The sequence below is a fragment of the Zea mays genome, chromosome 2 (assembly GCF_902167145.1).
Source record: "Zea mays cultivar B73 chromosome 2, Zm-B73-REFERENCE-NAM-5.0, whole genome shotgun sequence".
Classification (NCBI taxonomy): domain Eukaryota; kingdom Viridiplantae; phylum Streptophyta; class Magnoliopsida; order Poales; family Poaceae; genus Zea; species Zea mays.
In genome coordinates this window covers 73,393,322-73,418,235 of record NC_050097.1, presented here as the reverse complement: position 1 = coordinate 73,418,235, position 24,914 = coordinate 73,393,322, and the positions used below count along the sequence as shown (strand labels likewise).

General features: G+C 45.8%; 1 protein-coding gene across 1 annotated transcript in view; it reads right to left on the bottom strand.

Annotated features, from left to right (window-relative positions):
* The window catches only part of LOC100277287 (uncharacterized), a 63,978-nt gene that overhangs the window by 30,234 nt on the left and 8,830 nt on the right, over nucleotides 1–24,914 (bottom strand).

The following is a 24,914-nucleotide window of genomic DNA, read 5'->3' as shown; positions in this document are numbered from 1 at the left end:
AGTTTTCCGCCAAGGGTTTTATTGGCCGAAGGCAGCTTCGGATGCAGCGGAATTAGTTCAAAAGTGCGAAGATTGTCAGAAATGTGCAAGAGATCAAAAACAACCTTCGTCCTTAACACAGCTCATACAACATATCTGGCCATTGCAAATGTGGGGCCTTGACTTGTTAGGTCCATTACCACCGGCCCAAGGGAACTTAAGATATGTTGTAGTGGCTGTGGAATATTTTTCTAAATGGATTGAGGCAAAGCCTTTAGCCACAATAACTTCGGCCACCGTCCAAAAGTTTTTCTGGCAGAATATTGTTTGTCGTTTCGGGGTACCAAAGGCCATCACTGTAGATAATGGAACACAGTTCGATTCCGAAGCTTTCAGAGATTTCTGTGATCAAATTGGTACGAAGATCCATTTTGCATCAGTCAGGCATCCGGAGTCAAATGGACTCGTTGAAAGAGCCAATGGCATTATAATGACAGGAATAATGAAGTTAATCTTCAATCAACCTAGGGGAAAGTGGCCAGATCAATTAATCAAAGTGGTATGGAGCCACAACACAACAATATCAAGGTCAACAGGTTTTACTCCATTCAAACTATTGTTTGGTGACGAAGCAATAACTCCGGAGGAAGCCAAAACTGGATCAGTAAGAGTAGTAGCTTCGGCAGAGTCAGATTCTGAAGCTGTTTATTCTGTGGAAAAAGATGCTATAGAAGGGATCAGGCTTCAAGCTGTGGATAACATCAATAAGTATCAAGCCGAAACAATCAAATGGCGTGATAGAAAAGTTCGGCTAAAGAATATTGAGCCTGGACATTTGGTGCTTCGGCGAGTGGCTAACCCAGATACAGTGGGCAAGTTGCAGTTGAAATGGGAGGGACCTTTCTTAGTAGCATCTTCGTCAAGACCCGGTTCATACAGATTGAAGGATATGGACGGCAACGACATTCCTAGATCTTAGAATGCGGATGAGCTTCGGCGATTTTATGTGTAACTTGATGTAATTTTTTATGTTTTTTCTTTTTCATGGCACCCTTTTCCTTTCTGAAGGGGGAGAAAGGTTTTTAATGGGGCCATCATATGTAATTTCCTTTTTTATTTCTATAAGAGCAAAATCCCCCAAGGAATGTAAATGTAAAAGCTGAGAACGCACCATCGAGTGCCGAAAAGTAAAAGGCGAAGAAGCTCCAAAGTCGTTCCTAAGGGAATGCAGAGCTTACAGCGAAAAGTCAACGCTGATTCCGCCGAAAGTAAAAGGCGAAGAAGCTCCAAAGTCGTTTTTAAGGGAATGCAGAGCTTACAGCGAAAAGTCAACGCTAATTTCGCCGAAAGTAAAAGGCGAAAAAGCTCCAAAGTCGTTTCTAAGGGAATGCAGAGCTGATGTGTGATTGTTTCTAAGGAAATAATGGCTGTGAGTATGGCTTCGGATATGTGTTTGGACATTCATTTGCACGTCACATTACATCAAAGCATTTGCATTCATAAGCATTCATCCAGGCATATGTAGGATAATCATCATCATGGCATAAGTGGTTGCTTCGGCAAAAAAAAAAGAGCTTCTTCGTGTACAAAAAGGAGAGCTTCGGAAGAAAGGGAAATGTTGTTTTCTATGCTTCGCTGTGTACGAAAAGAAGGGAAGGTGTTTTTTTTCGCCTTCGGCTCAAAAAGATAATTTCGTCCACATCAAAGCACCTCTCATACATTAATGGAAGGATAAGAGCATATTACAAGGTATGAACAAAATTCATTAAAGACAAGTTTAGTTATATTTACAAAAGTTATCTCAAAAGTTTCTTGAGTCTGTCTACAGTCTACTCCTATTTAATCTTCAAGGGACTTCAGCTTCGGCGACATTCTTAACCATCGGCTTCGGCTTCGTCATCCTACATGAATTAAGTTGTTGTAAGTAAAAATCGAGCTTTAAGGAAGAGGTAAGCACAAGGTATGACTTCTTACTGGTTCAAGATGACTCCGAGCTTCGTCTCCAGCTTTTTCTCGCCCGCCTTTTGTCCATATCATCTTTACAAATCTATTGGAAATACTTCGGGCGAGATCAGGAATGTCATCTAGGATTGATGGTGATAAAGTGAAATTGGCCCTATTGACAATCTTTCCATGATCGCAGCCATCTTTTAGGAAAGCTGCAGCAGTGCCCCGAGAAGCTACCCAGGCACAGAAGTCACCGTGCCCGGCTATAACTTCGTCAAGCTCATCAATTTCACCCTCAATATGTTCGAAGGTCTTTGGTAAATCTTCAGCTGACGGGGTAAATTTCTCACTGCTGGCTCCAACTGAGTAGAAAATTTTTCTTAGTCGTTGAATACATTTGTTGCTAAATTCCAAACATTTTTCTTGAAGGCTCGTCAATAATTTTTTCAAATCTGAATTTTGTTGAACTTCGGCTTCAAGTTTTGCATTAAGTTCTTGCTTTTCTTGTTCAAACTGACCAGATTGGCAGAGAAGCTTCGTGTTCAGTTCTTTTATTTTAGCTTCGGCTTCCGCCAATAAACCTTCAGTTGCTTAGAGCTCGAAGTTCTTCTTCTCAATAGCAGCTGATTGCTCCTTTATTTTGCTTTCTAAATTTTCAATTATAACTTCGTGTTTCTTGTCTTCCAAATCTTGCTGCATTCTCAAAGCTTTGCTCAACAGCATACTCTGCACGAGAACAACCTTCGTTAGACATGTTTTCATTATTAAAAACAATAAAAGTTAAGGGAAAAGTAGTTCACCTTGAAATTGGAATAAAATAAACTATCAACGATATGTTGTCGTCAGTAGCGGCTAATGTCCGTTTCTAGCTTCGGAAAACCGATACTCTTTGACAGAGTACCGATAACTTTGGCTCCAGTTTGATCTCGGATACAATCTAATTTTTCATCATCAATACCTCCGAAGAGGAGTGCTCCTGGTTTATACCCGCAAGATTTGGCATACTCTTTAAGCTCTTCTATTTCGGGTTTTGACAATTTTTCTCCAACTAAATTTTGAAACATGAAGGCCTCGTCCTCTGAAGCTTCGTCAACAATTTCCTTTTCTTTCCCCGGCACTGCGGCCATAGCCTCTTCGGCGGCAGTGGTAGCTTCTTCTGTGGCCATGTCTAGCAGTATTTTGTCGATGTGTTCGATTGTGCTTTCCAGGTTCAAATCTTCAATTGAGGCAGCTTCGGCAGCCGCGACCTCCGAAGGTGTGATTTCAATATTTGTTCTTTCCTTAGCCGCTGGTGTCTTCTGAGCTGAAGCTCTTGGTGGTGTCTTGTCAATAACCTCTGTCACAGTGATGATTCTTTGTCTCTTTGCTTTAGTCGTTTTCTTCGTTTTTTCGGGCTCCTTTTCCTTCTGAAAAAACTTTGTCAGTTGAGGCCCCAATGGACTTAGCTTCGCAGGCAGGGATTCAGTCATTACCTTCAAAATTTCCTCCACGTCAGTGGCAGAGGGTGATGCGGGAGTTTCTTCTTCATCGGATATTTTTTGCTTCGAAGAAGACGCTTTCCTCTTCTTCGGAATTTTCTTCTTTGATGGTTCTTTCTCATCTTCATTTAAGGCTTCAGTTATCCTTTTTCTTTTCTGGCCCCCGACACCTTTATTCAGATTTTCATAGTCAGAGTATTCAAAACCCAAGGCGTCCAGCACTCGATTCAGTCTTCGCTTCGGACGGGTGCCGAAGGCCGCAGTCATCAACTGATCTTCTTTTTTGGAGTAATTGTCAAGTATTTCATTGCACATTACTTCAATTGTATCCAGCCACTCTTGGCAAGGTGTTTTAAAGTATTTCTTAAACTTGAAATAGTAAGGTAAACGCACAAGTTCACCTTTTTTCTTCTCCCCCTTTAGCTTCGGCGTTTCCCATTTTTTTAAACTAGGAAAAACCTTGAAAGCCAAAAACTCCTGAACCAGGTCTCTTGTACTGATATGCTCTGCAATAATTCTAAATTCATCCAACGCTTGTTGGGTTGGACCTTCTAGTGTCATGTTGCAACGAGGTCGGGTTTCTCCGAAGATTAATTCAAGTGGACTTTGCACAAGCTTCTCCTTGTCATCATCAACCTTGACATAGAACCATTCCGACTTCCAGCCTGCTGCCCATTTGTTTCGGTAACTGATTACAGGAAACTTTGTGTTTTCCGATAAGCAAAATTATAGCAACCAAAATTGTCATGCAATCTATCTTTTCTAGCCTTCGTCTGATAGTGCAGCTCGTGAACTCGACCCTAGCGGTAGAACGCACTCTGGCCATTTAATTCTGAATTTGTGGAAATTAAATACTTTTTTCTTCCGAAGTTTTTTCTTCTGCCGAAGCAGGCTTCAAGTTGGAGCTTCGTTCGATTCCGAGAGTCAAGCTTCGGCGATGGTTAAAAATTTTGGCAGCAAAACAGTGCAAATAGCAATGAATGCTGTGGTAACTTCACACCTACTCGTCTGTGGCAGCAAAACATTTTGCACTCATTGCTATTTGCACTGTTTTGCTGCCAAAATTTTTAACCATCGCCGAAGCTTGACTCTCGGAATCGAACGAAGCTCCAACTTGAAGTCTGCTTCGGCAAAAGAAAAAACTTCGGAAGAAAAAAGTATTTAATTTCCACAAATTCATAATTAAATGGCCAGAGTGCGTTCTACCGCTAGGGTTGAGCGTGAGGGGGACAAAGCTGAAGGTTCGGAGACTGTTCCCATTTCCGAAGCGATGCAACGATCCGGGCTGGTAACTTCGGAAAAGATCCCCAGTGATGATGCAGAACAAGCAGAACAGGCAACTGCCGAAGCAGAAGAAGAAAATATTGAGGAAACTGATCCCGAAGATGATTATCGTATTGCCATACCGAGCAAGCCCAGCCACTTGGACTTCGGAAAGTCTACTGTTTCGAAGGCTGATCTCTCCAAGATGGTAAAGTCGGGCTTTTTTAGTGAAAATCAGAAGAAGCTATTACACTTCAGGGGAGAAGAAACTACCCCAAAGCCGGAGAAGGATGAAATAGTAATTTTCAAGAGCTTTTTAAAGGCTGGATTAAGATTCCCCCTACATGGGATTATTGCAGAGGTACTGAAGAGATTTGGTATCTACTTTCATCAGTTGACTCCTAACGCTATCGTTAGGCTTAGTGTTTATATCTGGGCACTCCGAAGCCAAGCGGTGGAGCCGTTTGCGGACAGCTTTTGTCGAGTTCACGAGCTGCACTATCAGACGAAGGCTAGAAAAGATGGATTGCATGACAATTTTGGTTGCTATAATTTTGCTTATCGGAAAACCACAAAGTTTCCTGTAATCAGTTACCGAAGCAAATGGGCAGCAGGCTGGAAGTTGGAGTGGTTCTATGTCAAGGTTGATGATGACAAGGAGAAGCTTGTGCAAAGTCCACTTAAATTAATATTCGGAGAAACCCGACCTCGTTGCAACATGACACCAGAAGGTCCAACCCAACAAGCGTTGGATGAATTCAGAATTATTGCAGAGCATATCAGTACAAGAGACCTGGTTCAGGAGTTTTTGGCTTTCAAGGTTTTTCCTAGTTTAAAAGAATGGGAAATGCCGAAGCTAAAGGGGGAGAAGAAAAAAGGTGAACTTGTGCGTTTACCTTACTATTTCAAGTTTAAGAAATACTTTAAAACACCTTGCCAAGAGTGGCTGGATACAATTGAAGTAATGTGCAATGAAATACTTGGCAATTACTCCAAAAAAGAAGATCAGTTGATGACTGCGGCCTTCGGCACCCGTCCGAAGCGAAGACTGAATCGAGTGCTGGACGCCTTGGGTTTTGAATACTCTGACTATGAAAATCTGAATAAAGGTGTCGGGGGCCAGAAAAGAAAAAGGATAACTGAAGCCTTAAATGAAGATGAGAAAGAACCATCAAAGAAGAAAATTCCGAAGAAGAGGAAAGCGTCTTCTCCGAAGCAAAAAATATCCGATGAAGAAGAAACCCCCGCATCACCCTCTGCCACTGACGTGGAGGAAATTTTGAAGGTAATGACTGAATCCCTGCCTGCGAAGCTAAGTCCATTGGGGCCTCAACTGACAAAGTTTTTTCAGAAGGAAAAGGAGCCCGAAAAAACGAAGAAAACGACTAAAGCAAAGAGACAAAGAATCATCACTGTGACAGAGGTTATTGACAAGACACCATCAAGAGCTTCAGCTCAGAAGACACCAGCGGCTGAGGAAAGAACAAATATTGAAATCACACCTTCGGAGGTCGCGGCTGCCGAAGCTGCCTCAATTGAAGATTTGAACCTGGAAAGCACAATCGAACACATCGACAAAATACTGCTAGACATGGCCACAGAAGAAGCTAACACTGCCGCCGAAGAGGCTATGGCCGCAGTGCCGGGGAAAGAAAAGGAAATTGTTGACGAAGCTTCAGAGGATGAGGCCTTCATGTTTCAAAATTTAGTTGGAGAAAAATTGTCAAAACCCGAAATAGAAGAGCTTAAAGAGTATGCCAAATCTTGCGGGTATAAACCAGGAGCACTCCTCTTCGGAGGTATTGATGATGAAAAATTAGATTGTATCCGAGATCAAACTGGAGCCAAAGTTATCGGTACTCTGTCAAATAGTATCGGTTTTCCGAAGCTAGAAACGGACATTAGCCGCTACCGACGACAACATATCGTTGGTAGTTTATTTTATTCCAATTTCAAGGTGAACTACTTTTCCCTTAACTTTTATTGTTTTTAATAATGAAAACATGTCTAACGAAGGTTGTTCTCGTGCAGAGTATGCTGTTGAGCAAAGCTTTGAGAATGCAGCAAGATTTGGAAGACAAGAAACACGAAGTTATAATTGAAAATTTAGAAAGCAAAATAAAGGAGCAATCAGCTGCTATTGAGAAGAAGAACTTCGAGCTCCAAGCAACTGAAGGTTTATTGGCGGAAGCCGAAGCTAAAATAAAAGAACTGAACACGAAGCTTCTCTGCCAATCTGGGCAGTTTGAACAAGAAAAGCAAGAACTTAATGCAAAACTTGAAGCTGAAGTTCAACAAAATTCAGATTTGAAAAAACTATTGACGAGCCTTCAAGAAAAATGTTTGGAATTTAGCAACAAATGTATTCAACGACTAAGAAAAATTTTCTACTCAGTTGGAGCCAGCAGTGAGAAATTTACCCCGTCAGCTGAAGATTTACCAAAGACCTTCGAACATATTGAGGGTGAAATTGATGAGCTTGACGAAGTTATAGCCGGGCACGGTGACTTCTGTGCCTGGGTAGCTTCTCGGGGCACTGCTGCAGCTTTCTTAAAAGATGGTTGCGATCATGGAAAGATTGTCAATAGGCCCAATTTCACTTTATCACCATCAATCCTAGATGACATTCCTGATCTCGCCCGAATTATTTCCAATAGATTTGTAAAGATGATATGGACAAAAGGCGGGCGAGAAAAAGCTGGAGACGAAGCTCGGAGTCATCTTGAACCAGTAAGAAGTCATACCTTGTGCTTACCTCTTCCTTAAAGCTCGATTTTTACTTACAACAACTTAATTCATGTAGGATGACGAAGCCGAAGCCGATGGTTAAGAATGTCGCCGAAGCTGAAGTCCCTTGAAGATTAAATAGGAGTAGACTGTAGACAGACTCAAGAAACTTTTGAGATAACTTTTGTAAATGTAACTAAACGTGTCTTTAATGAATTTTGTTCATACCTTGTAATATGCTCTTATCCTTCCATTAATGTATGAGAGGTGCTTTGATGTGGACGAAATTATCTTTTTGAGCCGAAGGCGAAAAAAAACACCTTCCCTTCTTTTCGTACACAGCGAAGCATAGAAAACAACATTTCCCTTTCTTCCGAAGCTCTCCTTTTTGTACACGAAGAAGCTCTTTTTTTTTGCCGAAGCAACCACTTATGCCATGATGATGATTATCCTACATATGCCTGGATGAATGCTTATGAATGCAAATGCTTTGATGTAATGTGACGTGCAAATGAATGTCCAAACACATATCTGAAGCCATACTCACAGCCATTATTTCCTTAGAAACAATCACACATCAGCTCTGTATTCCTTTAGAAACGACTTTAGAGCTTTTTCGCCTTTTACTTTCAGCGAAATCAGCGTTGACTTTTCGCTGTAAGCTCTGCATTCCCTTAGGAACGACTTTGGAGCTTCTTCGCCTTTTACTTTCGGCGGAATCAGCGTTGACTTTTCGCTGTAAGCTCTGCATTCCCTTAGGAACGACTTTGGAGCTTCTTCGCCTTTTACTTTTCGGCACTCGATGGTGCGTTCTCAGCTTTTACATTTACATTCCTTGGGGGATTTTGCTCTTATAGAACTAAAAAAGGAAATTACATATGATGGCCCCATTAAAAACCTTTCTCCCCCTTCAGAAAGGAAAAGGGTGCCATGAAAAAGAAAAAACATAAAAAATTACATCAAGTTACACATAAAATCGCCGAAGCTCATCCGCATTCTAAGATCTAGGAATGTCGTTGCCGTCCATATCCTTCAATCTGTATGAACCGGGTCTTGACGAAGATGCTACTAAGAAAGGTCCCTCCCATTTCAACTGCAACTTGCCCACTGTATCTGGGTTAGCCACTCGCCGAAGCACCAAATGTCCAGGCTCAATATTCTTTAGCCGAACTTTTCTATCACGTCATTTGATTGTTTCGGCTTGATACTTATTGATGTTCTCCACAGCTTGAAGCCTGATCCCTTCTATAGCATCTTTTTCCACAGAATAAACAGCTTCAGAATCTGACTCTGCCGAAGCTACTACTCTTATTGATCCAGTTTTGGCTTCCTCCGGAGTTATTGCTTCGTCACCAAACAATAGTTTGAATGGAGTAAAACCTGTTGACCTTGATATTGTTGTGTTGTGGCTCCATACCACTTTGATTAATTGATCTGGCCACTTTCCCCTAGGTTGATTGAAGATTAACTTCATTATTCCTGTCATTATAATGCCATTGGCTCTTTCAACGAGTCCATTTGACTCCGGATGCCTGACTGATGCAAAATGGATCTTCGTACCAATTTGATCACAGAAATCTCTGAAAGCTTCGGAATCGAACTGTGTTCCATTATCTACAGTGATGGCCTTTGGTACCCCGAAACGACAAACAATATTCTGCCAGAAAAACTTTTGGACGGTGGCCGAAGTTATTGTGGCTAAAGGCTTTGCCTCAATCCATTTAGAAAAATATTCCACAGCCACTACAACATATCTTAAGTTCCCTTGGGTCGGTGGTAATGGACCTAACAAGTCAAGGCCCCACATTTGCAATGGCCAGATATGTTGTATGAGCTGTGTTAAGGACGAAGGTTGTTTTTGATCTCTTGCACATTTCTGACAACCTTCGCACTTTTGAACTAATTCCGCTGCATCCGAAGCTGCCTTCGGCCAATAAAACCCTTGGCGGAAAACTTTTCCAAGTAACGGCCTAGATCCAATGTGAGATCCACACAGGCCTGAATGTATTTCTTTCATCAACTCTATGCCTTCGGTTCTAGATAAACACTTGAGTAGCGGAGCACAAACTCCATGCTTGTACAACTCCCCTTCTATCATGACATATGGACGAGCTCTTGCCTCTATCCTCCTGTTATAAGTTTCGTCATCTGAAAGGAATTTACCCTGAAGGTAAGAGATGATCTCAGTTCTCCAATCTTCGCTATAAACAGGAGATATATTGAGGACTGCTCTTTCAAGAAGTTCCACTGAAGGTGCCTTTATTGTTTCGAAGAACACATCCGAAGGTAAGGGCAGCCCCTGTGCTGCTGACTTAGCTAGCAAATCAGCATGCTCATTTTGTCCTCGAGGGATATTTTTGACAGAAAATCCTTCGAAGGAAGCTTCGACTCTTCGAACCATGTCTAGATATTTTTCAAGCTTCGGATCTTTAGCCTTGCAACTCTTGTCGATATGACCCGAAACAACCTGGGAATCAGTTTTAAGAATGGCCCTTCTGATTCCCATTGCTTTTAGCTTCTGAAGACCCAAAAGCAGGGCTTCGTACTCGGTAATATTGTTTGTACAACTGAAATCGAGTCTTGCCGCATAACAAGTTTTAACTTTGGATGGCGAGACCAACACAGCAGCTGCTCCTGCCCCGAAGGTTCCCCAAGACCCATCACAGAACACTGTCCATACTTCGGCATCTTTATTTGTTTCTTCATCCTGAGCCCCTGGCGTCCAATCAGCGATAAAATCTGCCAACGCTTGGGACTGGATCGAAGATCTATGCACATAATCAATGCAAAATTCATTGAGCTCTGCAGCCCATTTTCCAATCCGCCCAGTAGCTTCTCTATTTCTCATAATATCCTTCAACGGCTGCGAAGAAGGAACAATAACATTGTATGCTTGAAAGTAATGCCGAAGCTTCCTGGATGCCATCAAAACAGCATATAACACCTTCTCTAATTCTGTATAATTTTTCTTTGATATACTAAGAACTTCAGATACAAAATACACTGGGACCTGCTTCTTGACTTGGCCGTCAAGCTTCTCCTGGACAAGTGCTGCACTTACCGCTGAGTGCGAAGCTGCCACATATAATAACAACGGAGCCCCTGGCGTTGGTGGAGTTAATGTTGTTAAATCTATCAAATATTGCTTCAGGTCCTCGAAGGCTTTTTGTTGGCTTGGTCCCCATTGAAAGACTTCGACTGATTTCAGTACTTCGAAGAATGGTAGATTTCTTTCTGCTGATCTGGATATAAATCTATTAAGAGATGCCAGCCTCCCTGTTAATCTTTGGGCCCCTTTTTTGTAGTTGGTGGCTCCATTCGAAATATAGCTTCAATTTTACTTGGATTAGCTTCAATTCCCTTTGTTGAAACCAAGCATCCAAGAAATTTCCCCTTCTTGACTCCGAAGACACATTTTTCTGGATTCAACTTTAGGCCAGCTTGCCTAAAACTGGCGAAGGTCTCTTGCAAATCAGCAATGTGATTTTCCTGCTTCGTGCTTTTTACAATGATATCATCAACATAAGTTAGCACATTTCTGCCTATCTGAGATTGGAGAACCTTCGCAGTCATTCTGCTGAAACTTCCTCCAGCGTTCTTGAGCCCTTCAGGCATCCGAAGATAACAATATGTTCCACTAGGGGTTATGAAACTGGTCTTTGGCTCATCCTCCTTCTTCATCCAAATTTGATGATAGCCTGAATAACAATCGAGAAGACTCATAAGCTCTGACGAAGCTGCTGCATCAACTAAGGAGTCTATCCTTGGCAATGGGAATTCGTCCTTCGGACAAGCCTTGTTGAGATCTGTAAAATCGATACACATTCGCCATTTGTCATTGGCCTTTTTTACCATAACAGTGTTAGCTAGCCATTCTGGGTACTTTACTTCTCTGATAACTCCTGCACTGAGGAGTCTTTTGACTTCATTACGAGCACCTTCGGTCTTATCATCAGACATTTTCCGAAGCCTCTGCTTTCTGGGTCTGAAGGATGGGTCAACATTGAGCGAGTGTTCAATAACATCCCTATTAACTCCGCAGAGATCATTGGCTGACCATGCAAAAACATCTTTGTTGTTGAACAAAAACCTTATCAAGGTTTTCTCCTGTTCTTCGGATAATTGAGAGCCCAACAGCACCTTCTGCTCTGCTATGTCCTCACATAAGAGCATGGGCTTCGGCTGATCTGCTGAAGCTGCTTTCTCCCTTCTGAATTTGTACTGTTCACAAGCTTCAGCTCCATCTATGTTATGGATTGCTTTTGAGTCAGTCCAGTTTCCTTCGGCCCTTCTGGCAGCTTCCTAACTTCCATGAATAGCGATGGGTCCTTGATCCGAAGGTATCTTCATGCAAAAATAAGCAGGATGAAGAATTGCTTCGAAAGCATTGAGGGTGCCACGACCAATAATTGCATTGTAAGGGTATTCCATGTCAACAATGTCAAACACCACTTGCTCAGTTCTAGTGTTGTTGATGAACCCGAAGGTCACTGACATGGTGATCTTGCCCAGTGCTACAATATGTCTTCCTCTGAAGCCACAGAGAGGGTGTGTAGCATAATGAATCTTATCTTCTGGCTCTTGCATTTGCCTGAAGGCCTTAGCAAATATGATATCAGCTGCACTGCCTGTATCAACCAAGACATTGTGGACCAGAAATCCTTTGATAACACAAGAGATAACCATGGCATCGTTGTGTGGGTAATCCTTGAGTTGAAGGTCCTCTTGGGAGAAGGTAATAGGAATGTGAGACCATCTTGACTTGATGAAGGGTCCTTGCACCCCAACATGCTGTACCCTTCTCTGTGCTTCCTTCTTCTGCTTCTTGTTGGCTGGCTCTGAACATGAACCGCCTGTTATCGGGAGTAGCAGCTTCGGAGCCGAAGCAGCTCCAGCTTTATCGTTGAACGAAGCCATCAGCTCAAAAAAGTGGAAGTGAGTTCACCGGAGGTGGGCGCCAATGTTGGAGACTTGTTCTCAAATGCTATGAATTAAGAACAAGGCAACATAAAATGTTAAATATTAACGTCCTTCGTCCACGAGGCATTATTCCCTTGAGGATAATGAACCTTGGACGAAGGTTGATGAGAATATAATTACGAAGGTTAAGTCTTCGTAATTGAATTTTAATAGATTGTATAAGATAACATAAAATAAAGGGTATCAAAGGTAAATGAACCATATTATATTTACTTAATATATTGAATCATTGAATATAGTTATACCTCTGCCTTGACAAAGATTGGTTCCTGAACGATGCGATTGTAATTACAAGAATGCGTGAACAGTAAAGGAATACTGTTCACTATTTATAGACACAGGACACAGCCTGTGAAGAATTACAATTATGTCCCTCATAAAAGTTTACAACATTAACTCAGACCTTTATGGACTAAAAGGTCATTCTATCTTTAAGTCGGTTTGTAATACCGAAGCTTCATGAAGAGGAACCTTCGGCCATCTCATACAAACAGCTTCAGCCGAAAGCCGCTTCTTCCTACAAGACCTTCGGCGACGAAGCATAGTGCCTCGTCCTCTGAAGCTTCGTCAACAATTTCCTTTTCTTTCCCCGGCACTGCGGCCATAGCCTCTTCGGCGGCAGTGGTAGCTTTTTCTGTGGCCATGTCTAGCAGTATTTTGTCGATGTGTTCGATTGTGCTTTTCAGGTTCAAATCTTCAATTGAGGCAGCTTCGGCAGCCGCGACCTCCGAAGGTGTGATTTCAATATTTGTTCTTTCCTCAGCCGCTGGTGTCTTCTGAGCTGAAGCTCTTGGTGGTGTCTTGTCAATAACCTCTGTCACAGTGATGATTCTTTGTCTCTTTGCTTTAGTCGTTTTCTTCGTTTTTTCGGGCTCCTTTTCCTTCTGAAAAAACTTTGTCAGTTGAGGCCCCAATGGACTTAACTTCGCAGGCAGGGATGCAGTCATTACCTTCAAAATTTCCTCCACGTCAGTGGTAGAGGGTGATGCGGGGGTTTCTTCTTCATCGGATATTTTTTGCTTCGGAGAAGACGCTTTCCTCTTCTTCGGAATTTTCTTTTTTGATGGTTCTTTCTCATCTTCATTTAAGGCTTCAGTTATCCTTTTCCTTTTCTGGCCCCCGACACCTTTATTCAGATTTTCATAGTCAGGGTATTCAAAACCCAAGGCGTCCAGCACTCGATTCAGTCTTCGCTTCGGACGGGTGCCGAAGGCCGCAGTCATCAACTGATCTTCTTTTTTGGAGTAATTGCCAAGTATTTCATTGCACATTACTTCAATTGTATTCAGCCACTCTTGGCAAGGTGTTTTAAAGTATTTCTTAAACTTGAAATAGTAAGGTAAACGCACAAGTTCACCTTTTTTCTTCTCCCCCTTTAGCTTCGGCATTTCCCATTCTTTTAAACTAGGAAAAACCTTGAAAGCCAAAAACTCCTGAACCAGGTCTCTTGTACTGATATGCTCTGCAATAATTCTGAATTCATCCAACGCTTGTTGGGTTGGACCTTCTGGTGTCATGTTGCAACGAGGTCGGGTTTCTCCGAAGATTAATTCAAGTGGACTTTGCACAAGCTTCTCCTTGTCATCATCAACCTTGACATAGAACCATTCCGACTTTCAGCCTGCTGCCCATTTGCTTCGGTAACTGATTACAGGAAACTTTGTGGTTTTCCGATAAGCAAAATTATAGCAACCAAAATTGTCATGCAATCCATCTTTTCTAGCCTTCGTCTGATAGTGCAGCTCGTGAACTCGACAAAAGCTGTCCGCAAACGGCTCCACCGCTTGGCTTCGGAGTGCCCAGATATAAACACTAAGCCTAACGATAGCGTTATGAGTCAACTGATGAAAGTAGATACCAAATCTCTTCAGTACCTCTGCAATAATCCCATGTAGGGGGAATCTTAATCCAGCCTTTAGAAAGCTCTTGAAAATGACTATTTCATCCTTCTCCGACTTTGGGGTAGTTTCTTCTCCCCCGAAGCGTAATAGCTTCTTCTGATTTTCACTGAAAAAGCCCGACTTTACCATCTTGGAGAGATCAGCCTTCGAAACAGTAGACTTTCCGAAGTCCAAGTGGCTGGGCTTGCTCGGCATGGCAATACGATAATCATCTTCGGGATCAGTTTCCTCAATATTTTCTTCTTCTGCTTCGGCAGTTGCCTGTTCTGCTTGTTCTGCATCATCACTGGGGATCTTTTCCGAAGTTACCAGCCCGGATCGTTGCATCGCTTCGGAAATGGGAATAGTCTCCGAACCTTCAGCTTCGTCCCCCTCACGCTCAACCCTAGCGGTAGAACGCACTCTGGCCATTTAATTCTGAATTTGTGGAAATTAAATATTTTTTTCTTCCGAAGTTTTTTCTTCTGTCGAAGCAGGCTTCAAGTTGGAGCTTCGTTCGATTCCGAGAGTCAAGCTTCGGCGATGGTTAAAAATTTTGGCAGCAAAACAGTGCAAATAGCAATGAATGCTGTGGTAACTTCACACCTACTCGTCTGTTTATATAGTACTGCAGGTAAGAAGGCGAAGCGCCAGGATTTTTACACCAGGCGGACACCCGCTTGCACTCGCTGCGTGGTGGACCGCTGAGACAAACAGTAACTCTGCAAGGTGGGACCGCTACGTGCTGGGAAACTGAATCGTTTCTCGACAACGAGCTCAGGGAAGGTGTTTTTTGGACCTTCGGCTCACCGAAGCTTAAGAGACTTTTTTCACGGATCAAGCTCGTTACGAAAAACGATCTAGCACCGCGAAAGGGGCTACTGTTGGGACTATGCTTCGTCGCCGAAGGTCTTGTAGGAAGAAGCGGCTTTCGGCTGAAGCTGTTTGTATGAGATGGCCGAAGGTTTCTCTTCATGAAGCTTCGGTATTACAAACCGACTTAAAGATAGAATGACCTTTTAGTCCATAAAGATCTGAGTCAATGTTGTAAACTTTTATGAGGGGCATAATTGTAATTCTTCACAGGCTGTGTCCTGTGTCTATAAATAGTGAACAGTATTCCTTTACTGTTCACGCATTCTTGTAATTACAATCGCATCGTTCAGGAACCAATCTTTGTCAAGGCAGAGGTATAACTATATTCAATGATTCAATATATTAAGTAAATATAATATGGTTCATTTACCTTTGATATCCTTTATTTTATGTTATCTTATACAATCTATTAAAATTCAATTACGAAGACTTAACCTTCGTAATTATATTCTCATCAACCTTCGTCCAAGGTTCATTATCCTCAAGGGAATAATGCCTAGTGGACGAAGGACGTTAACATTTAACATTTTATGTTGCCTTGTTCTTAATTCATAGCATTTGAGAATAAGTCTCCAACAGCAAGCCTAATCGTTGTCCTATAGAACTTGCCTTTCAACTTCTGTGACACTCTCTTGTCACATAGGACTCCCGATGCTTGACGCCATTTCATCCACCCCGCTTTGATTCTATGGCTAACATCTTCATCAATATCCCCATCTCTCTGTAGCATCGATCCCAAATAACGGAAGGTGTCCTTCTTTGGTACTACCTAGCCTCCCAAACTTACATCTCCATCCTCACTAATTGTAGTACCAAAGTCACATCTCATATACTCGGTTTTGGTCCTGCTAATTCTAAATCCTTTTGACTCTAGGGTCTGACGCCATAACTCTAGCTTTCTATTTACTCCTTCCCGGCTTTCATCTACTAGAACTACATCGTCAGCGAAAAGCATACACCAAGGGATATCTCCTTGTATATCCCTCGTGACCTCATCTATCACTAAGGCAAATAAATAAGGGCTCAAAGCTAAACCTTGATGTAGTTCTATGTTAATCGGGAAAACATCTGTATCACCACCAGTTGTTCGGACACTAGTCACAACCTTGTCATACATGTCCTTGATGAGCGTAACATACTTTGTTGGGACTTTATGCTTATCCAATGTCCACCACATGAGATTCCTAGGTATTTCATCATAGGCCTTTTCCAAGTCGATAAAAACCATGTGAAGTCCTTCTTCTACTCCTTATATCGCTCCATGACCTGCCTTATTAAGAAAATTGCTTCCATGGTTGACCTTCCAGGCATGAATCCAAATTGGTGCATGGTGATATGTGTCATTCCTCTCAGGCGATGCTCAATAACTCTCTCCCATAGCTTCGAAGTGTGGCTCATGAGCTTAATCCCTCGATAGTTGGTACAACTTTGAATATCTCCCTAATTCTTGAAGATTGGTACTAATGTACTCCTCCACTCATCGGACATCCTGTTTGATCGAAAAATATGGTTGAACAACTTGGTTAGCCAAACGATAGCAATATCCCCAAGGCATTTCCACACCTCTATTGGGATACCATACGGGCCCATCGCCTTACCCCCTTTCATCCTCTTTAAAACTTCTTTGACCTTTGATTCTTGGATCCTACGTACAAAGCATCTATTTAGATCATCAAAAGAGTCATCCAATTGGATGTCCATGGTCTCATTCTCACCATTGAAAAGATAGTCAAAATACCTCTGCCACCTCCGTTTGATGTCTTGTCCTTTCACCAAGAGTTGATCCATCTCATCCTTAATGCATTTAACTTGGTTGAGGTCCCTCGTCTTCCTTTCTCGAATCCTAGCAATCTTATAGACATCTTTCTCACCTTCCTTTGTACTTAGTCTTCGGTAAAGATCATCATAGGCTCGACCCTTTGCCTCACTCACAGCTCGCTTTGCAGTCTTCTTTGCCACCTTATACCTCTCTATGTTGACCGCGCTCCTGTCATGGAACAAGCTCCTGTAACATTCTTTCTTCTCCTTTATTTCCTTTTGAACATCCTTCGTCCACCACCAAGTATCCTTAGATTCACCGTTGCTCCCTTTGGTCACTCCAAACACCTCTGACACCACCTTCCCAATACAAGTTGCCATCTTGACCCACATGTTGTTTGCATTTTCTTCTTCGGACCAAGCGTCCTCCACAAAAACTTTCCCTAAAAACTTCGGATGTCTCCCCTTTGAGTTTCCACCACATCGTCCTTGCAATTTTGGCTTGTTTAACCCTATGGGTACTGATCCGAAAACGGAAGTCAGCCACCACTCTCTCTAGGTTGGGGGCTTGGGGCACAACACTCTCTCTAGGTATCACCTTACAATCCAAACAAGCTTGTTTATCTTCTCTCCTTGTGAGCACGAAGTCGATCTGGCTCGAAAGATGGCCACTGCTAAAAGTCACCAAATGAGAATCTCTCTTTCTGAAGAAAGTGTTGGCTATCACTAGGTTGTAGGCTACAACAAAATCCAAAATATCTTCTCCTTCTTGATTCCTGCTACCATACCCGAAACCTCCATGAGCCAGCTCATAACCTAAATTTGTTGAACCTGCATGACCATTGAGATCTCCTCCTATGAAAAGCTTCTCATTGGTGGGTACCGCTCGAACCATGCCATCTAAGTTCCCAGAACTTCCTCTTCTTGCTCTCACTGAGACCAACTTGAGGGGCATATGCACTTATAATGTTCAAGACTACATCCCCAAAACTAGTTTGACTAGGATAATCCTATCTCCCTGCCTTTTGACGTCCACCACTCCATCCTTGAGGGTCTTATCAATCAGGATACCTACTCCATTTTTGTTTGCCACTGTTCCTGAGTACCATAGTTTGAAACCAGTGTCCTCCACCTTCTTCGCTTTTTGCCTTTTCCATTTTATCTCCTGGACACATAGGATACTAACACGCCTCCTTCTCGTTGCATCGACTAACTCTCTTAGCTTACCTGTAAGGGACCCTACGTTCCAACTACCTACATGGATCCTAGTCGGCTCAACTAGCTTCCTTACCCCTCACACCCGTTGACAGATGCGAAGACCCTTGCACATTTGTCACTACACCCGGGCGCCGATGTAGCGCGCCACTAAGGAAGCGACAACCCGTCCTTGCTCACTTGACACCGCATACAGATCACGACACGGCGTGCCACCAAGGGGGTGGCGTCCCGGCCCTTGCCCATTTAACACCATACCCGAGCTCCGATATGGCGTATCGCTAAGAGGGTTACGCCCCAACGGTTTTCTATTGGGTTTCATATCCATTTTGAGTGGCTAAGTTTTTATAGCTGGCTCGCCACGTCTAATGCAACCCTCCTCCTTGTACCTGGACTTGGGACCAAGCTATGCTGCACCAACATATGCTGAGACAGCAGTAAAGGTCCAATTGCAACATTTTTTTAGAATACAACAAAGATAATCTGGTCAAGAGATTGAACATTTGAGTACATACATGTAAATTAGAAACTAGTTCATTTTGAAAAGTTAGAAACTAGTTCATTTTCATGCCACTCCATGGCATCAAAATGAACTAACCATCTAATTTTACAAAAGTAGAGTGGCATGTATGCAATTAATCCTTTTTCAATTAGGCTAATGCAACATTAGGAAGGTATCCCGTGAGACTATATTTAAAGGGAGCTCATAGTTAAAATAAGATGACGACAGTCACAACGTCAATCATTGTATTGTGTATTAGGTCAATATGATTTAGTTGATATTACATAAAGCCAGTAGGCCACCAACATTTTTCAACAGTAACATCATGCCTTCTTTATAAATAAATAAAGACTATATTGCCAATGATTGAACCTAAGACGGGCATTCCTAAGTAGCTACAAGCCCAACAAGGAAGAAAAGGCAGCTTCTAGAAAAGAAAACAATTGTCAATCTCTCTGTTGGGGCGAAGGCAAAGACGCCACCCTTCGCTCGAGGCCTTCGCCGTACTCGCTGCACCAACGGTGACAAGACGACGGGCAGACTTACCCTTCGTCTCATACGCCGCTGGACGAAGACCCGCGACGAGGTCGTCTCATCCTGCGACCTCGTCCAGAATGGAGGCCCGCGTGTGATCCGGCCCATTGTAACAGGCCCTGCGTGGCCGTTGCGCGTTACGGGCCTAATTTGTAAAGGCCTCTCTGTAATTACGGTCTGTAACCCCGCTTTATGGGAATATTCCGGGGATAACCTAGGTGTCTGAGGGCACATGCGTCCTTAACACGGGACGCTGGGCACCCGGACACCTATAAATACCCCCGCACAGTGCCCTTGAGAGGCTAGATTAACAGAGCTATTGCCATCTCGTGCGAAAACCCTGTTTACGTCACTACACTCCCCCGTTGGATCACCTTGCGCCGAAGAGCAAGTTCCAACATTTGGCGCCCACCGTTCGTGCTACGAAAAAACCACCCGCGATGGCACCCAAGAAAGCTAGCTCGAAGGCTGACGAGGCTGCGAAGGCAGCGCTACTGGCCGCAAAAAAGGGCAAGGCCCTCGCCCTTACCAGCACCACTCACCAAGAAGCCACTGAAGACGATGCACTCCGCACCTGCGGCCCTGAAGGACAACCGCAACCTCCCCCAGGCTTCGCTCCACCGGAGGGCGCGGACCTCACCGAAGACGGCGAAGTCCTCGGCGTCTCAGCAGAAGAACAGCTACAGCTGCGCGCCTTGAGCATCAAGAACCGCAATCTCCAGCGGCAAAAAGAGATACTGGAGGCCAAGCGCCAACGTGTGTCTGCACTAGCCAAGGTGCGGCAAATGATACGCGACGAAGAGCAGAAGGCCCAGGACCTCGAGCAGGAGATCGCGCTGATGCAGCGCGAATGCTACCTCGGCCTGCAGCACGGGCCACCCCTACAGCAGCGCGCACAACTGGAAGACATACGCGAAGGCCTGCAGCACGGGCCGCCCCTGCAACAGCGCGCGCAAATGGAAGACCTGCACTTCCCCCAGCGCGACCACGCCTTCCCACACGCCGCGCCATTCCAAGGGGTCAACTACCTCGACGAGCGAAGTCCCCTGGCGCCACACCTGCAAGTGACACCTTGGCCTGCCAACTTCCGGGCAGGGACCTATCCCAAGTACAACGGCAGCACCGACCCAGCACAGTACATCATGAGTTATCAGATCGTCGTTGCATCTTCCGGAGGGGACGACGCCACGATGGCCAAGTCTTTCATCATCGCCCTCGAGGGCCCAGCTCTCACCTGGTTCACCAGGTTGCCCCCGTTGTCCATTGACTCCTGGAGAAGCCTCCGGGACAAATTCCTGCTCAACTTCCAAGGGTACCGCCCAGACACCGACGCCTTGGCCGAACTCTCACTCTGCAAGCAGCTGGAAAAAGAGACTCTACGGGAGTATTACCGCAAGTTTCTAACACTCAAGTCATAGCTGCCCTCAGTCGATGACCAGATCGCCATCCACTACGCCATCAGTGGCCTTCGAGCCGGCGTCCTTTACAGCCACTGCATCAGAGATCCGCCCAAGAACCTCCAGGAATTATATCAGCTATTTGAAAAATACGCCAAATCCGAAGAGCTCCACCAGCGCAAGGTTGAGTCTCAGAGGAAACCCAAAGATGCTCCACAGTCCAGCCGCACGTGGACGAGAGCTCCGCGGCCAGACTCCGGTCGAGACGGCCGCAATCAGCAGCAGGTGCACAACATCGCCAACCAGCACCCCGCTGGTGACGCCCCTCACCGTCAGGATTATCCCCCCCAGGGCCACGGAAATGGAACTCGCGGTACGGGTCGGGGACGTGCGCAGCCGCCGCGCCGTTTCTACTGTCTTTTTCACGGCGAAGACTGCGCCCACCAAACCAGAGACTGCCCAGAGACGAAGGCCACCAAAGACAGGATGGCACGGGCGCAGCCAGCCGACAACCCTAGAGTTGTCGCGCACACTTATCAGCAACCCCCTCCACCATACATTCACGCCCCCCGCCCCGCATCCACCGCACCACGCATACCAACACCACCAGGAAGTACAAATCGTACCTCCCCCACCACCACGCCCCAAAACAAGAAGACTTCGCCGATCAGCCGTATCGCGGAGTCATTCATATGATCACTGGGGGTCCAGCACCGACTTCGACACAAAGCGGCAGAAGCGGGACCACTACCGCAGCATCAACCACGTCGCCATCACCGGTCCAGTCGTGCAGACGAAGTGGTCCCATGTACCGCTAACCTTCGACGCCCGAGACGTCGACCTGCGCAGCGCCCCCCACATCGACGCCATGGTTATCAACTGCAACGTAGCAGGCTGGGACCTACACAAAGTCCTAGTCGACAATGGCAGTCAAGCAGACATCATTTTCCTCCATGCCTTCGACCGCATGGGCATAAGCCACAGCCTGCTCAAGCCTTCGGACAACCCGTTGTATGGCTTCGGCAGCAAGGGCACTTTTCCTGTCGGCAAAATAGAGTTGCCTCTCTCCTTCGGTGTAGCACCCAATGCCCGAAGTGAGCAAATAACCTTTGACATCGTCGATATGGTGTATCCATACAACGCCATCATGGGTCGGGGCTCCATCAACAAGTTTGAGGCAGCCATTCACGGACTGTACCTGTGCATGAAGATACCAGGTCCGTTAGGCGCCATCACGGTCTACGGCAATCAGCAGACTGCGCGCAATATAGAGCGGGACTTCGTCCCCGGGCAAAGAAATGTTCACTGCCTCACGGCCCAGCGCGAGGTCCCTGCGTCCGCCAGCCCAACCGACAAAGAACACGACAAGGCACAGCTGCAGAGCAACGACAGGACCAAGACTGTTCCCCTCGACCAGGCCACGCCCAAGCAGACAGTCACCATCAGCGAAGACCTCACTTCGCATGACGAGGAGAAACTCATGTGCTGCTTGTCCAAGAACAAAGACGTTTTCGCCTGGTCCGCCCTCGACCTGGTCGGGGTCAGCCGATCCATAATTGAGCACAGCTTGGCAATCGACCCTTCGGTGAGACCGAAAAAACAGCGGCTCCGCAAAATGTCCGACGAGAAGACAGAAGCCGCCAAGGCCGAGGTACATCACCTCCTGGAGGCCAAATTTATCGAGCCAGTGGCTTACCCCACGTGGCTCTCCAACGTTGTGATGGTGCAGAAAAAGAGCGGCAAGTGGCGAATGTGCATCGACTTCACCAGTCTCAACAAGGCCTGCCCAAAGGACAACTTCCCGCTGCCTCGGATCGACAAAATAGTCGATAGCGCGGCCGGGTGCGAAGTCATGTCACTCCTCGACTGCTTCTCCGGATACCATCAAATATATATGAAGGAGGAAGACAAGGCCAGCACCAGCTTCATAACACCCTTCGGCACATATTGCTTCATCAGAATGCCGGAGGGACTCAAGAACGCCGGGTCCACCTTCTCCCGGCTTACCAAAACAGTGCTCGAGGGGCAAGTCGGCAGAAATATATTCACATATGTGGACGACATCGTCGTCGCCAGCAGGAGCAAGGAGGACCATCTTGCTGACCTCGCCGAGACATTCGCGAACATGCGGGACGCACGACTTCGCCTGAACCCCGAAAAGTGCGTTTTCGGCGTTCCCCAGGGGAAAATATTGGGCTACCTGGTATCACACCGCGGCATCGAGGCCAACCCAACCAAAATTCAGGCCATCATCAACATGACGCCCCCGTAGTCAGCCAAAGACGTCCAGCGCCTGACGGGCAGATTGGCCGCCCTCAACAGATTCTTCTCCAAATCCGCTGAGCGAAGTCTCCCCTTCCTCAAAACTCTACGTGGCACAAAAGACTTCGCTTGGGGACCAGAGCAGGCAGCGGCCTTCGCCTCATTAAAACAGTACCTGTCGGAGTTGGCAGTACTTACAAGCCCCGACTCTTCGCTACCCCTGTTGCTCTATGTTGCGGCTTCGCCGCATGCGGTCAGCGTGGCACTGGTGCAGGAGCAGACTGTCGAGGGCGTGATCAGGCAGTGCCCAGTTTATTACGTCTCCGAAGTGCTAACACCATCCAAATGTAACATGACGGAACTGGAGAAGATTGCCTATGCAGTTGTTATGTCTTCGCGCAAATTGCGCCACTATTTTGAAGCATTCAAGGTCCGGGTCACCTCAGATAGGGGACTAGGTGAATTGTTCAGAAACCCGGAGGCATCGGTCAGGATTGTCAAGTGGGCGGCCGAACTCTCCGGCTACCACATCAATTTCGAGCCCAGGACAGCCATCAAGTCACAAGTTCTGACAGACTTCGTCGTCGACTGGACTGGGCCAATAACACAGCCGGACCCGTCCGCAGAGAAGGTTTGAACGATCCACTGCGACGGCGCATGGTGCCATGCGGGGGCAGGCGCCGCTGCAGTTATCACCTCACCCGCCGGGGTCAAGCACAGATACGCGGCACGCCTCAGCTTCGCTCTGGAATCTGACAGATGCACAAACAACATAGCAGAATACGAAGTCGTCATCCTCGGCCTCCGCAAGCTGAGGGCCCTCGGTGTCACCACCTGCATTGTCAGAACAGACTCCAAAGTAGTCGTCGGCCAAGTCGAGAAAGACTATGCAGCAAAGGACCCCGCACTTATGCAATACCTCGCGGCCATCCGAAGTCTCGAGAGACAATTTAAGGGATTCACCTTGCAGCATGTGGACCGGGCCAAGAATGAAGAAGCCGACGCATTGGCCAAGGCTGCTGCCAGAGGCAAGTCCCTGCCCTCCGACGTGTTCTACCATGTTATCGGCACGCCAGCCGTCCGGAGCCCCGAAGGGCTCCAAATAACCAATGACAGCGAGGGCCACCGCATAGTTAACCTTATTATGACCGAAGACTGGCGAGCACCAATAACCCTGTTCCTACAGGGGTACTACCACCCAACCGACATCAACGAGGCCAAGCGCCTCAAACATCGAAGCCGGGACTTCGCACTGATTGAGGGCCAACTCTACAAGATGGGGGTCAGTCAGCCAATGCTTAAATGTGTCAACGAGACCGAAGGCGTCCAGATCCTGCGCGAAGTCCACAGTGGTACTTGCGGCTCTCACGCAGGGCCAAGGGCCCTAGCCGCAAAGGTGATCCGCCAAGGTTTCTACTGGCCCGCAATGATCTGCGCCGCAAATCGGGTCACAAGGTCCTACGAAGCCTGCCAGAAGTTTTCTCCTCGATCAGGCAGCCCCTCGCAATTCACAAAACTGATCGCCCACACATGGCCTCTCCAGCGCTGGGGCCTGGACATCGTCGGGCCCCTGCCCACGGCTCAGGGGAACCTCAAGTTCACCTTCGTCGCTGTCGAGTACTTTACCAAATGGATCGAGGCGAGGGCTGTTTCCACAATAACATCAAATACTGCACAGAAATTCTTTTGGCAAAACATTGTTTCCCGCTTCGGAGTACCGTCCGAACTAACAGTTGACAACGGCAAGCAGTTTGACAGCCAAGACTTCAAGGATTTTTGCTTCTCCGTTGGCACCAAGCTTGCCTTCGCCTCAGTATATCACCCGCAGTCCAACGGAGTTGTGGAACGCGCCAACGGAAAAATTTTCACAACTGTCAAGAAGATGCTCCTCGACGAAAAAAGGCAGGTGGGCCGATTTATTACCTGAGGCGGTCTGGGCGCTAAACACGACTGAGTGCAGGGCGACTGGGTTCACCCCTTTCCGCCTTCTATATGGATCGGAGGCCATGACCCCACAAGAAATAAAACATGGGTCCCCGCGAACAGTTTCGTCAGCTGTCCCCGACGTGGACGAACCCACTTCGAAGGATCTTATCGATGGAGACCGAGTCTTCGC